The sequence below is a fragment of the Periplaneta americana genome, chromosome 6, assembly GCF_040183065.1.
Source record: "Periplaneta americana isolate PAMFEO1 chromosome 6, P.americana_PAMFEO1_priV1, whole genome shotgun sequence".
NCBI lineage: Eukaryota > Metazoa > Arthropoda > Insecta > Blattodea > Blattidae > Periplaneta > Periplaneta americana.
The window spans coordinates 51,149,359-51,161,687 of record NC_091122.1 but is presented as its reverse complement, the minus strand read 5'-3'; the positions used below and the strand labels follow the sequence as shown (position 1 = coordinate 51,161,687).

General features: G+C 37.1%; 1 protein-coding gene across 2 annotated transcripts in view; it reads right to left on the bottom strand.

The window, feature by feature from the left end:
* LOC138701331 (protein IWS1 homolog) overlaps nt 1-7,469 on the bottom strand; it is a 61,221-nt gene extending 53,752 nt beyond the window's left edge. For both annotated transcript variants that reach the window (XR_011332507.1, XM_069828099.1), the window contains exon 1: nt 5,857-7,469. The gene's annotated coding sequence lies outside the window, so the exon portion shown is untranslated. The remainder of the gene's footprint in view (nt 1-5,856) is intronic.
* Nucleotides 7,470-12,329: the final 4,860 nt, after the last annotated feature.

Sequence of the window (12,329 nt, the reverse complement as noted above, 5' to 3'; positions counted from 1 at the left end):
TCCCCCAACTGCGGTCCACTACACTCGAATTCAGGACTTCGGATGCCCACACAGCTGCAGACACACTCAAGTCGAATTGCGCCTAAATATTGTTAAACCAAAAATAAGATGCACAGTTTGAAAATAAAAATGCATTAAGGATAAGTGATAGATTAGAATCGAGAAGAAAGATAAGAATTCATTTTGAATCTTGCGTACACAACTTTTAACACTTGAATATAATTAATTGATGAACTAGTGTACTTACTCGTGTTAAATATGTAATATTTGTCAGGCTTACAGCTTACACACTAGAACAATACGAAATATACAAACACACTAAAACACACCTCGATCAAATCCTCAACACACAGATCAATTTCAGTACACACACACTATTTGACTCCACACTTCAACACCTTCCAACAATAAAACACACCCTCCTAACAGGCAGAGAAGTTCGAGATGACGCAGCGATCTAGTAGGCTCTGATGATGGTGCGTGAAGCACTAAAACAGCTGTAAGCCTGACAAATATTACATATTTAACACGAGTAAGTCCACTAGTTCATCAATTAAAGATAAGAATTCTATTTTAAGTGAAGCAACTATTTCCTTTCCCAGAACTCAGACGCTGGTAAGTATTAAATGTGAATAAATTACGTTTAATTACTAAATCCGAAGAGTGTGCAGTATTTTCTTTTGAAATCTGGCTCTCCCAGAGAAGTAGCTTCTTCCCGGAGGCGTTCATTTTATTGCGGTGACCAGTTAAGGTAAGCGTTCACTACATCGTATCGCACTCATCGTACGAATCGCACGCAACGGATATTTTAAGTGCAGTGCGTTCACTGTAACGGCTTCACCTCATCGGATTCCTCTATCAGCTGTTTATAAGATGATGTACGATATTGACATTACTGAAAGCAGAGGAGTTGAGGTTAGGTCTATTAATTACGTATGTTAGCGAATAAGAATTTGTAATTGCTTCATGCGTCTTAATTGAAGAGGAAGAAACGAAAGAAATATTGGTTACATAATATATTTGCAAGAAACGACTTGATTACTGTAATGGGAACGCCTCAAATTATATCATTCTTCGCAATTTTCTACACGCGAAATAAGTTTTTCCGTCTGCCATTTTGGCGCGACACTGAACATGGCACAACATAATAGTAACAGTTGACCAATTAAAATTGATTTATTAAAAAAGGCCATGATCGCACGCATCGGAAAAGTTGCCCATCCGAGAAACGTGGACGGATTTGCCGAGAGGCGATGCGTCCGATACGATGTAGTGAACGCAGTTACATAACAATTACATCAAAGATAGTTTTTTTTGCGATCCATGCGATTCGTCCGATGCGTGCGATACAATGTAGTGAACGCTTACCTTTAGCGTTCGCGCAACGTATCTAGGCAGCTGGGTCCCCTAGCTCTCTCTCGCTGCCCCGTAACCAAGAGGACTAGATCTAGCCTTCTTGTATCTATCTGACCGTCGCTGCTGCAGTTGTACGTACAGTTACAAAAACATCGTTCGGTATTTATTTCAGTGCAACAATGGCCTTGCATCTTGCAAGTGTGACAAAACAAATCCCATTGAGATTTTCTATCGATTGAGCTTTACGTTACAATTATTCTCGCATTATATGTTGTTGTTTATGTATACTTTAGCCCGGACTTTTGTGTATTGAATCTCTTAATATAGCTTGCATTCAATCCACAATGTGTTATATGTTTTATCAGATAAAACTGTCTCTCATTCAGCTAAATCAAAATTATATTTAAAAATGACGAGGCATAGCCTATTTGTTGTACTTACAGAAACCAAGAGCAACAGTAAATAATAATTTAAAACTTCGTCCATACTACTTAAGTAGTCTTAAATCTGCCACACGAAGTTCTTGTTCATGGATTTTACTTCCACATGCCTTAAGTTGTAATTGAAAACGGAAGACAAAGCAGTCCACAAATAATTCAGTAATTTCTTTCATTTTCCATATTAGTATTCACTGTATATTTCAAGATGGACGAAATCTATTAGGTATGGTACTTGTTTTGGCTGTAAGCTCTAAACCAACAGGCGTGACTGTCTCGCGCAGATGACGTATGCTTACGTTCCCAGCATGCTCTCACGCCTAATGCAGGGGAGGTAAGAGGGGCATAGCATGTGCGCCGCGAGGAGTCCGAGCTGAGTTTTCCTTGTAGGATACCTATAATAGGGACATGCTTTCTCTTCATATGTACTGCGGAGAGGTTTGGAATTTAACCCAGGCATATTGGTGCACAATCTAGTGATTAGAAGTTGTGTACCACCATCTTTCCTAGTCCTAAGGTAGAAATTTTGCACGAAAATCGCTGACCCCATCAGTAATCGAACCCAAGTCGGCTAGCCTGGAGGCAGACGCACACTATAGCGTAAAAATCAGGATATAAAGAATTTTTGTTTTAATATGTTATTTATTTAACGACGTTGTATCAACAGGACAGTTACCTAGCATTAATGGAATTGGTGACATTATATTTTAGCGAGAATTTACTATGGAATTATATGAAAATCCCCTTCCATTGAGGAAAATCTCGAAAAAAGACAACCTAGGTTCATAGATCAAGCTGGTAATTAAAAGGTTCCATGTCAGATATTTTATGTAACTAATAAATTTTCTTCCTATTATTTTCAGAGCAAATACAGATCTATCTGTATTTTTTGGTAAATTGTTTCCCAGCTATGTACATGAATAATGGATTATTCGTAAGAATCCTTCAAAATGTTGGTTGGACAAACGATATGGCAGCAGATCTATTTAGGTAAGAAACACAAAGACATTTTTTTTTCTGTTAGTATAAGTACAGTATAATAGTACATACCAGGTAGCTCACTTACTGCAACTTTTTCGTCTCCGATAACATTTTAACTCTTGCTGCTATATATATATTACGACAAATGCAGAATGTTTAAAAAATGATGGTCAAAAATTTAGGGACGAAAATTAGAAAGAAAAAGAAGAAAAAAGTTCAAGTAAAGTCCGCAAATTAACCGTTTACGAGATAATGCCAATTTTGTGTTGGTTAGGGCCCGCTGAATGCTAAGTACTAATTCCAACAAAAGCAGTGACAATTTTATTTAATTTATTCAATCACGAGATAGTAACATTCATAATTTTGTCTTCAACACCACAGAAATATGATTGAATATCGTCGTTGTTCCTGCAATAACTTCTGTGTGACATATTTATCGATTTTCAGATTTTTGCTCTATTAAATAACTTAAATAGTGATACAGCAAATAATAAAATCTCCTATATGTGGTGTAAGAGCAGAAGTGGTGTAAGTCAAAAATGGGTAATGAGGACTAAAGTAAACATTCTGTAAAATACAGTGCAAAGTAGCAATTAATATTCAATTTATTTAAACTATTAGTAGTCAGTGGATAGCAAGGAGGACATATTAATTGCTTCTTTGCGCTGTATTTTACAGAATTTTTACTTTAAATCTCATTACCCAATTTTGACTTACACCACTTTTGCTCTGAACGGCTCATGTAATTATATTTCATTGTTTCGAAAATGTAAGAATTCACAGTCTCCTCTGTATGGCTGCCATAGGATGAATAAATATGTGTTTTTTCTTCCTACTGAAAATTTTTATATTTTTCACATAAGAGTTATTGCAAGAACGACGACGATATACACAAAAGAAACTTTTTTGTTTGAACAACAGTATAGTTCATGGATAAACAAGGTATACCTTATTTTATTTCAAGGAGTGCAGTTCGGTGGCTCCTTTGAACACCCACTTACAGATTTATGACTTCCTACACAAACAACTCTGACAATTCCATCCTGTCCCCTCGTCCCAACATTGCACAGTTGCCACAATCCTGATGACCTTCGAAATTATGCAGTGAAACTGACGGGATTCTTGAAATTCGGAAAAGATGCGGCAACTCTGCCTCCACGTGGATTTGACGGGCACCTGTCAATTCTTCTGAACGAGGGTTGTGATTGGTTACTAACAAGAGAAGACAAGATTTCCGTCACAGTAAGGAAGACATTTATTTATGACAACCAATTAGTAGGGGGCAGTAGAAGGTCTGTCGGCAAAGTCCTTTCTGTGAAACTGCACTCCATGAAAAAAAATAAAGTATACAGCACAGTATGAACATGTTAACTGAAGAATTTTACAGCAGGTGTTAAAAAATACTGACCATGTACTTGATTGCATCTGTATAGTCTCTTCACAAAGACCCAAGAATGCGCTCAAGCAATCCTGAGTCTTTTTTCATTTGCTGGAAAACTTCTACAATCCGATGATGCAATTCTTCAGGTGTGGTGATGTCTGTTGTGTAAACAAGACATTTTGCATAACCCCATACACAAAATTCAAAGGATTTCATTCTGGTGATCTAGGTACAGGTCCTCCTCTACCAATCCGCCATTCACCATAACGTCTGTTTAGATATCGTCTCACACTTAGACGGAAATGGGATGGAGAGAGTGCGGCATATGTACGAAGCATGAATGTTGCCACTTTACCATATCCAGTATTCTGTTCACTATCAGTCCCAACAAGCAAAAAAATGGCATTATCTCGTAAACGGTTAATTTGCGGACCCATGTTTACTGGAGCTTCTTTGCTTCTCTTCGTTTTTACTTCTCATTCCTAAATTTTTGACCATCACTTTTGAAACATTCTGTATATAGGGTTTTTCAAAAATAAGGGTAGGTTTAATTGATTATATTTTCTTCATTTTTACACAATCTTATAAATTCTGGCACTGGCATATTACACAAAAAATGGGATTTTTTTGCATCACCACCCATTGCCATAACTTCATCATAGACGTTGTATGTGTCCACCATTTTGTTCTTGTACAAGAATAACATCTCTTCAATTATGTACCAGTATAGGCTATAGCAGCTCTAAGTTCGTGCTGTGGATTATCTGCCACAGTGTATTCAATGGAGTCCAACTCAGCAATTTTATTGTAGATTTGCTAAAAACACACTTTCCTTCAGATAGCCTCACAACCAATAATCTGCTGGGTTAATATCTGGCGATCCTGCGGGCCAAATTACAGGAAAATGGCTATTAATATCACGATCACCAGAACAATTAAAAGGAACTCATGGTCATGGTGACGAAAAAAGTCTCATTTATTGTGTAATAAGCCAGTGCTAGAATTTTTAAGATTGTGTAGAAAATATGAGCAGTTAAACTTACTTGTTACTTTTGGAAAACCCCACAAATTAACGTTAACATTTAATCTTCCTCAACTTGGTGAGGTTGCTAAAGACAAAGAATGTTAAACAGTAACATTTAAGGGAATGAACGAGTGAAATATTCAAATTATGCATTTGTGATGCTAATGGACTGAAATTTTTACCACAGAGTGCTGATATGTATTTAAAACATCCCTATAAATTTCATCAATGTATCTTAATTAGTTTTGAAGAAATTAATTATTTACCAATTAATACTAATTAATATTTAAAAAATGCTGCATGATGAACGCTTAACATTATGAATTTAAAAAAAATATAGAACAGTTCCTCTAACAATAATAAAACATCTATCACATGATTTTTAGTTAGCACTTCTTAGTTACTGAGAAAAAAATTCAAAACTGGGTGAGTGCCAATTTAAAGAAAAAAATTAATTTCATGCATCTTAATCAATTTATATCTTGGCAAATAATAAATATTTTAAAAATCCATGTGACAGTCTTTTTCCTTTAGGTAATGTGGGCTTGTGGTAAAAATTTCATCACTATTGGTTAAGAAATGCATCATATGGAGCAATTTGAACATGTTAAAATGTAATAAAATTTAAAAGGGAGAAAATCAAGTTTTAAAGTACAACACTATGTTTGAGTACTTACACATTATGGAAATTGCTTAAAACCCTCCTGCCTGATATGTTGACCCCTCCTGCTGCTTTTTCCTACTTTCAGTGACACTTTTTGACAAACGTAGCTTCTTCCTGCTTGTTTTGAAGTTCTCACTGGTTGAAGTAGCCGCTTGCTGCAGTCGACGCTTGTCTCTCCTATTGCCAATTTTGTATGCTGCAGGAGATAATTTCACTGTTGACACTAAATCTCTCATGGAAATGTTTGCTGTACAACCCATGTTAAATTCAGTCACAGCAGAAGTAACAGCCACTTCAAGTTTTTTTTTTGATACAAAAATTTCTTTTGGGCACTTCCGCCATATCACACTATGAACACTTTCATTCACATTTTGAGTTTTTCCTGCAGTGCACTTGCTAAGAAGTTCATCACTAGCTAGTCTACAGTACACTAGCATGATTTTAGCCACAACATCAGGTCGCAACACTGTCTTCATGGTTTTCAAGTCATGCTTCGGAACAGCTTCTTGCTTCGCAATGGCCCGGTTGAAGAAGCACCATGACTTTTCACCACTAGGGCATCTTGAATGCAGGGGCTTGTCATCCGTGGACATTGCATGGTCAAGTGTTGCATAGATGGCTTTCTTCATCTTGTTTACATCGGGGATATTATCAATAATGGCCTTTCTGTAGTAATTTTGCAGTCGAGGTATCATTTCTGCAGTCAGACTTCCCTTTTTTTTGCCTCCGATTGAGGAATCTGTCCCTCTCCATTCCCTAACAATATTCTGTAGACCTTTACCTACTCTCTTAGCAACGTGGTTCACACATTCTTCTTTTCTAATGTCAATGCCTTCACCATAAACTTGAAGCTGCTGAAGGTGATGGTGTGTTTTTGCATCCCCGTCAGACAATAAGGTTGTGTACCTCATATTACACAACCTAATGGACCGGGTCCAGAGAATTTCTGCAGCTTTCATCTCCATGGCATTTGAAGATCCATCAAAATTTTTCTCACAAACACCAGCATCTTTGTGACTTTGATACCACTGTTTATATTCGTCACTTGCAACATCCATTTTTTTTTTCTGTCTTTTCACAAGTACTGCAATATTTTGACATTATTTCAAAATCTAACACTAGCCCTGTTAAAATATCTATGACTAAACCTAAACCATACTTTGATGTATGTCCACGCTTCATCCATGTGCCATCGTATGACACACCAATATTTATAACATCACTATCACTAATAGAACTGTCCACTTCCATGTGAGCTCGTCTAACTGCAGAGTGAGCATTTCTCAACACATGTTGTCTAACAAGTTTGTTTTCTTCCGTCAGTTTTATCAGGTGAGAGTTGAAGGATGGTGAGCTCAAACCTGCCATACCCATAGCCATACAATGTTGTTCCATAGCAGAGTGTCCTTTTCCCATGGTAACAAAGGCGTTGACCATTCTCCTATTTACATCGAAGGGAGGTCGAGTTGACTCAGTGTTACCTACCTTAGGGCTTGTATACATTTCATTCAACACTGTGTTGCAATTATAACACTTCACTATCACTTTAAATGCAAAGCCTGATGGTTCAGTAAGCTCAGCTTTTGCACTACCCATTCCACATTCACCACATTTTACTCCTTTATACAGTTCACTCCACAAACTTACATGCACTAATGTGTAGTCTTCACTACACTGGGGGGCACTTATATTTGAATTCTCCTGCAAGTTGCCATATTTTATCAACTTTATCTCACTAGCACTTTGTTTATTATTTGTTTCTTTTGACACTTGATCTTCATTATCACCAACTAGGCCTAACACATTTTCTTGTTGCACACATTCCACAATAGTTTTGGCATTCTTCCACCTTATATTTGCTAAATTTTTAGCCCTATTAGCATATTTTGATCGTTTCTTGCCCTTATTATGAATGTCACTTAGTCTATTCATGTTTAGAAAACTAAAACTATGCCTAAAATGCTAAATGTTGAGTTATACACGTGGTCTTGAATGTTATTGTGACGATTCCTAACCTAATGCACTTATACTAACTTATTCACACTAATATATACAACTAATTGAATACAAAATTAGTGTAAAACTTTAATAACATCCTAAATAACACGAAATCAGCAAAACAAGTATGAATATTCACGTACAAACGCACAAACTCGAGAAGAAACGGTCCACAAACAATATTTTGCCGTTCAGTTTCAAAACGAAGTATTTGCAGGGCTGACAGGCAAGCTGATAGTATATTCAGGAGTGACAACAAACTTAATTTCACTAGATACACACCAGAAAAAAAACTAGCCCGCTTTATTCAAATTACAAAGCTCAACATAAACTTTAGAGCTGACAGCTCGTTTAAAGGGCAACGAAGCACGTGCAAGCAGACATTTAAACGTCATGTGACACGGTTTAAAGGGCTCCCAAATAAAAAATGAGGCCATATTATGAAAGTAGAAGGTTTAAATAAAATTATGAACATAAAAACAAAAATTTGTATTTTTTTCCATTTTTCCACATTTTTCACTTGTTCGTTCCCTTAAGATGAAATTGAAAATGTCTTACAATAAATTTGTTAACAATAAACTAAAATTTACAGTAGATAATATTTCAAATAATGAAAATTTGCAGTAAAATAAAAAAATACAGATAGAAAAACGAGAAAATTCAACTGTAATTTGAATTGAAATACAAGTGTCGCCGTAAAATCTGCAGAGAACACTTCAAAGCTATCATAGAAATTTCCTTAATTTGTTGTTGTTGGGACTCCAAATTTGTGACAGAATGACATGAATTGTTTTGTTATGGTCCCTCTAGCGCCCACCATTAATCCGATGACTTCTATATCCCTGAGTTTATATGATGTTTTGTAATAAGGGATAGTCGGTTCATAAATTCTCCTTTTCTTTAGATTAACCTCCTTGGGTTGATTTTTATGCGTCTCGAATCTGATGGTCGGATCCAGAAAATAGCCTTTTGTCTCTCTAGGTTTAAAGTGAAGTCCACAACTGTGGAGTAATGGTTAGCCTTCCTGACCGTGAAACGAGCGGACCCGGGTTGAAATTCTGGTCGAGACAAGTTACCTGAGGTTTTCCCTCAACCACCCGAAGCAGAATTTCTGGGTAACTTTCGGCGTTGGACCTAGGACTCATTTCGCCTTCATTAGTATCATTTCATTAATCATCTTAATAGTTATAGATGGACTAGGAGGACATGGCGGACATGGTTCAAGGATCCGCCCACAAATGGCATCTGTCTGTGGAAGCTGCACGTATCCAGAGAAGCCGCAGGGACTTTAATAAACAGACTGCAGATGACTGGAGGAGTGTAACTCCCTTGGATAGATGGCGCCTTAGTAAATTGTGAAATCGATGGTGACTGGCCTTCTGGCTGAGGATGCAGCAGACTCAGGCACATGAATTGCGAACAGATGCATCGATTTGGGGAGGCCGCAGAATAACATCACAGGCAGGCAGAGAAACGTTCTCTTGTCAGAACTGGATGCTGTGGGTGAATCGATATGATGGCATCATGCAGTGAATCATGTTTGAAGAGCGATCCTAAATGGACTTCATCAATCATTCAACATAAGGATGTTGCACAATAAGCCTAAAACTGCGGTGCTTGCCTGCAGATCCTCCTCCAAAGAAAAAATAATTATAGTGAAGGAAACACGTAATGATGTACATAATAAAATATTTCTTACGAAATAATGCTCGAGATACGAAGATGAAATTCATCATTTCTAATGGGAACCCAATGTTTTGTAGTGAAATTGTTGGGTTAATATGTCTAATAACAACTGAATAGTTTACTGACTGTTTGAATGTCACCAGGGGGAGTAAACGTAAGAACAATCTCTGACATACTCCCCTTCCTAAGTTTTAAACGTTCATAATATTGACATCAGAATTGAAGATCGAGAGTACAGATGTTTCTTGAGATGTACCTTACCCGTAGGCCTATTGTTGGGAAATGTGCCGCAGAATTTGCGTCAAATGATATGGTGTCTGCATGATCAATGTCCTGTTCATAATGTATAATGGTAAGAAATGCACTAAACAGGCTATTCCCAAATTGATGAGTAGTCCTGTTCAGAGATTTCCAGCGTGATGACTTATTCTTATACTGTTAGATTTCTTTCTCTTGGGACATGTAATAATAGTGTAATAGCAGATTCCAACTGCAGTGGAAGACATGAAAATACACTATCTACCAAAAAGTAATTGGGCACTGTTTTTGCCCCTTTAGAACCTCGTGATATCACCTCTTGTTGCTGTAACAAAAGCCACCCTGTCAGGCATGCTCTCCACTAGTTTGTGTAAGATATCCACTGGAATGCATCGCCATTCCTCTTGCAACATGGCACTCAGTTGGACAATGGAAGTTGGCCGCATCTCCCAAGATCTCAATCGCCGGTCCAATTCGTCCCAAAGGTGCTCAATGGGATTGAGATCAGGACTCTGTGCAGGCCAGTCCAACCGGTGAACATTATTGTCTGCATACCACTGCATAGTAGCCGCCAAAATATGGGGCCAATTTCCATTGCCCAACTGAGTGTCATGTTGCAAGAGGAATGGCATCGCATCCCAGTGGATATCCTACACAAACTAGTGGAGAGCATGTCTGATAGGGTGGCTGCTGTTATAGCAACAAGAGGTGGTACTACGAAGTTCTAAAGGGGCAAAAACAGTGCCCAATTACTTTTTGGTAGATAGTGTAGTTTAATGGGTTGAGTTATTTGGACTTTTTCCATGGCTAATTTTCAAAAATTGTAGCACAACGTTTTCTCTCTTCGTCATCAGGTGAAAACCTACTGTGGGGATCGTTACAAAAGCTAGCCTGTCTGAGTAATCGACGACCGTCAGGTCAGTGCGAAATATAGAGATGGAACATACAGTGCCATAAGCTGTTGTAACATGAAATATAGAGAATGAAAAGTAGAATGAAAAGAAGAATTCCGTGATTGTAACTAAACTAATACATAGAATAATAACACCAAAAACAAGGAATAATAGGCACTCTTGATATTAAAATGGTCATACTTTTTGCTACTCCACTGTCCTAAATTGGATGACAATGATAAACAACAACAATTTCTATTTTTGTACATACTATGTATAGCAACATAGTTAAATGTTACCGCAGGTGAAAAAGTTAAGTGAGCCACTTTCTATATAATAATAATAATAATAATAATAATAATAATAATAATAATAATAATAATAATAATAATAATAATAATAATAATGATTCTACGATAGTTGTTAACTGCCATTGAGTTCTTCATATGATTGATAAGAACAGAAGTGTCTGTAAAATAAAACGAACAAGGTGGCCATGCAGAGTCAGTTACAGCCCTGCAAATATCATGTAATAATATTTCTCCCATACCGTGGCAAAATTTTAATGTAAAACTATGTGAAAATATAAATATGTTGTTGTTGTTGTTTTCTAATGCCAGGCGTTTGACAATAATGTCATTTGACCTCTTGCACTCCAATATTTTTCAAGGATATTATCATGACCAGCCACTGAAGCACAGATTTTGAGGTGTTCCGAATCCAATTGGAGTGAAAAATGGCAAGTTGTAGCCGATTTAAGTAAACACCATATTTTAACGTTTTGGTGGCTACTTCATTCACACACAACCCCCAGAATGTCTAGAGGACCACACCTGCTGTTGGTCGACGGGTCCATTGGACCTAGCTGGGAGATCTTGTTGATCACCAGCTTTCCCTCCTTAAGCCACTGGAGGACGATTTTAGTGCCATAGCAGGTCAGCACTAGGAACAGAAAAGTAGAAAGAGGAGGAAAGAAAGGGAAATGAACCCCTAGGCCTCGAATGCTCTAATGCCATCGGGGTCGAAGAAAGTAAGAGTTCAGTCGGAGGACTGGATAGGAAAGGATAAAGAGGGAATTAGGTATTGAATAGAGGAAAATTATACCAAATTCAGTCATTAACTCATCAAGCTGACCAGTGCTAATTGATGAGTAGCCCCTCACTTTAGTTCAGCTCGTAAAATTATGCTTACTAACAGCTGCACCACGGGAAGGTAGGGATGGGACATTGGGTATTTGTCTAGGTTGGTTCCTTAAAGCCTTCAATGGGAAGGATTAATGGCTCTCCCCCCTGTATCCGACAGATACCCTTTTCCAGCCGTGAAATGTAAATATTGAAAAAACATGGCGAAAGAAAATGTAATGCACAAAAATGAGCAATAATGAAAATTTTCTGAACCTTTTACTATGTCATAATTAATAATTTTTTTGTATTGAAATTTTGAAATGACTATCACAACGATATAGATCATTTTGAAACACATCCCAATCATCGATACATTTTTCTTCATAACAAATCTGAGGTTTATTTTTAATTGCATTTGTAAAAGACTTCATAATCTGAGTTAAGCAGGCTTTAAGCTTCAATATCAGGTAAATTCTCTGTACTAGAATAATAGAGCACTGTTACCAGTACCGAGTAATGAAAATGTA